Source organism: Sphaerodactylus townsendi, linkage group LG01 (genome assembly GCF_021028975.2).
Source record: "Sphaerodactylus townsendi isolate TG3544 linkage group LG01, MPM_Stown_v2.3, whole genome shotgun sequence".
Lineage (NCBI taxonomy): Eukaryota > Metazoa > Chordata > Lepidosauria > Squamata > Sphaerodactylidae > Sphaerodactylus > Sphaerodactylus townsendi.
In genome coordinates, this window is record NC_059425.1 from 85,794,177 (window position 1) to 85,797,870 (window position 3,694).

Genomic DNA, 3,694 nt, shown 5'->3' on the forward strand with positions numbered 1-3,694 from the left:
CATCCATACATCCATCCATCCATCCATCCATCCATCCATCCATCCATCCATCCATCCATTCATTCATTCATTCATTCATTCATTCATTAGATTTCTAAACGGCTTTTCCAGAGCTGAGGGCAGTTTACAGTACAGTAAAAATCACAACAATATGAAATTAAAAACCAATACTGATTCCAATATTACAGTATTCAGCACTGTGAATCAGAAGCATCAACTTGGCCAGCAGTTACATGGAGGGTAACACACCAAACCAGTGGCCTCAATCTGGAGGAACGCCTGTCAAACGAGTTCTGTTATGCAGGCCCTGCAGAATTGAGATAAGTCTGACAGTGCATGGATTTCCCCAGGCGGAGCATTTCACCAGGAAGGAGCTGCCACCAAAAGTAATCTAAATATGATGTAAGACGGACAGACTTTACAGGGTCCGGGCAACCTCAAAAAACTGCCTGATGGTGTAGCAACTATAGGGGAATGTATGGGAGGAGATGGCCCCTCAGATAAATTGGGCCCAGGCCATATAGGGCTTTAACAGTAATAACTAACATATTGAATCTCACTTGGATCACAATTGGCAACCAGTGCAACTGTTTCAATAGGGGCAGAGAGTGGGTGTCCCATGGGTACCCTGTGGGGACACTTGCAGAAGCATGATGCAGTTTCTGTAATGATTTCAAGGGTATCCCCACATAGAGTGGATTACAATAATTCAATGTGGGAGTGACCATGGCATGAATTACTATAGCATGGTCCGTCTGAAAGAGAAATGGGGATAATTGACAGGCATGGCAAAGATGAAGAAAGCTGATTGTACCATCACTGACACCTGCCCAAAGCCATACCCATCAATGTAAGCTGGACACTGTCCAGAGTCAGGTGCAAAGGTCCCTCGGAAGTCCCAGGTTGGCCCAGTGACATAACCTCCATCTTAGATGGTTTTAACTTCAGCCAAAGAAGACTCTGCAGAAGAAGGCAATGGCAAATCACTTCTGATGCTCACTGGCCTTGAATTCATCTTACTGGGGTCACCATGGTCCCTTCCGCACATGCAGAATAATGCACTTTCAATCCACTTTCAATGCACTTTGCAGCTGTGCAAAATAGCAAAATCCACTTGCAAACAGTTGTGAAAGTGGATTGAACGTGCATTATTCTGCATGTGTGGAAGGGACCCATGAGTCAACTGAGACTTGATGGCACTTTTCACACAGGATAATACAAAAAATACAATAATAGAATAATAAACACATAACCATGATCATTAAAATATAGAGATGCTTAAAGAATTTTTTGCATGTAGGATGTTAGCTTTATTGTATGTTGTGTCTGTTTCTTCCTCTGTGGGTCCCTAAACTATAAGCATCTTTTCATCAGATCATGGATCAGATGTTGGTTTATAACCATCAGATGCTCATGATAAAATGCATTCTCATCCTTCCTATTTCCCATCCTACTTTTAGCATCATATCCCTGGAATGTGTTTTGTGACTTATGATAAACCTTGTAGGATATATGTGAAACAAAAATAGCAAAGAAATTGTAATAGTGGCTGATAGAGACATGCTGCGCTTTCAAAATATGTGGACAATTTCTGAAATACTGTAAGGGTGTAATTTTATTTTCCCCCCTGTTCTCTGAATGCTAAAAAGACACTCTTTGCTTCAGGTCCTGGATATAGGTCACGACGCCAACGTCCGAGCGGACAAAGATTCCAGTTTGCCTCTCGGTAAATATCTACTACAGAGATTAGTGGGAAAAATATTGAATTAATTATTTAAATTAAAAGTTGAAAACAATTAACATGTTTTAATATCTACACTTATAAAGATAACTAACAGCCCAATCTAGATGGGAAGGTGAATCCCCTTGAGGAGGAGGTCACGCAGGGGCTGCACTGACAAATTTGCCCCCTCCACCAGAGCAGGAGGCACCCATGCTGGTGGAGGAAGCAAAGGCGCTGGAAGCCAACTGCCCCTCAGCTCTCTGGTGGTCAAATGTAAGTCCATTAAGCCCCATGGAGGGCTTTCCAGCAAGAGGGGGATGGCTTTACCTGCTTCCCTGTGCCACCTTAGATTACAAAGTATCAGTAATGGCTGGCATTTAGAATTGACATCTGTTTGCACATATTTGAAAATTACTTTGCATACAAGAAGTTTATTTGAAATAAATAATCACACAACAACTAACAGGCAAATATTCCCAGAGGCCCTGTGTTCATGGGTTTTTATTTTAGACTCACTTCAATTTATTTGTCTTTTAGATGGCCCAGATAACTTTCTACCTGAATGGAATTAACCAGAAAAAGTAGAAGACAGCAAAATGTTTTGATAACGTATGATAACAAATCATCAGAATTATTTGACTTCTTTGTACTGCAATAAAAACACAGCAACTGTTCTGAGATTAAAAGTGTTATATATTTTGTTCTGATCTTACAAGTTGCACATATTCTCATTAGTGATTGCAGAATTGTGAATTACAAGGGGCTCCCTCAAGGAATGTACGATTTTGATAAAACATTAGTCAGACTGGGAACAGGTAGCAACCCGGTACTGTACAGAATCAATTTGGGTTTCATCAACAATCAGTATGTTCACTAATGAAGCACTGAAGGGTATTCTCAGCAAAGTTCCAGATGGCACAGAAGAGGGTTTAATAGCAAAAGCTGTAGAGAACAACTTTCACTTTCAAAATTACTTTGATCCAAAAACAATCAAATTCAACACAGTTAAATTTAACCTTATTATACTGAGAAGGTAAAATCTTCTGCTGGAAACAAAGGAAAACTGTCTTCATTATTCCTAGTCTTTCTGTATTTTGGTGCTTTCGATGAAATTATAGTTTTGTTAATAACAAAGTAAAGTATTAGTTGGACAACTTGAATGCATTCCTGTAACCTAATAGCAAAGGGCTGACCTCTACTTGGACAGGCAGCCCCATGTAACAAAACCAGTCATAGCTATGAAAACTTTTAAAAACCCCAAAACAATTAATTTATGGATTTCAAAACCCAGGAACATTAACAGCAATATCTGCAGGCATCACACAGAGGGACAGATACACACAGGATTTCAGGTGCCATAGCACACTAAAACAGCGTGCAAAAGTCTTGATAGCCACCATCAGGAGAATGAGGTGGGAGGGGCAAGCCAGAGCCAGGGAGAAATGGTGTTTTCCTTTCCCTGTGACTTCCTAAGCCCATCTGGTCCAATTACAAAAGACTGATAGAAATATTTAAGTGGCCATGAAATGTGACTCTAGGAAAAAAATTGTTTCCTTGCCAGAATTGTATTCATTTAAAGATATGTATATATTGGGGTGCTGTGTGGTTTCTGGGCTGTATGGCCGTGCTCTAGCAGCATTCTCTCCTGACGTTTCGCCTGCATCTGTGGCTGGCATCTTCAGAGGATCTGAAGATGCCAGCCACAGAGGATCTGAAGATGCCAGCCACAGATGCAGGCGAAACGTCAGGAGAGAATGCTGCTAGAACACGGCCATACAGCCCGGAAACCACACAGCACCCCAGTGATTCCGGCTGTGAAAGCCTTCGCCAATATGTATATACTCTTTTTTTGTCATTAACTCAAAATGGCTTTCATATTTACAGACAGTACTAGAGACATTAAAAGCATTAAGAAGACAGGGGTTTTTTTTGGTTTTTTTACAAACGACAATAGATAAGCATGACAGGTTT

At 40.7% G+C, this 3,694-nt stretch overlaps 1 long non-coding RNA gene across 1 annotated transcript; it reads left to right on the forward strand.

The window, feature by feature from the left end:
* Nucleotides 1-34: 34 nt before the first annotated feature.
* Nucleotides 35-2,409, forward strand: LOC125427060. Its single transcript, XR_007243631.1, has 2 exons — nt 35-1,726; nt 2,261-2,409. It is a non-coding gene; the product is annotated as an uncharacterized LOC125427060 (long non-coding RNA).
* The last annotated feature ends 1,285 nt before the right edge of the window (nt 2,410-3,694 follow it).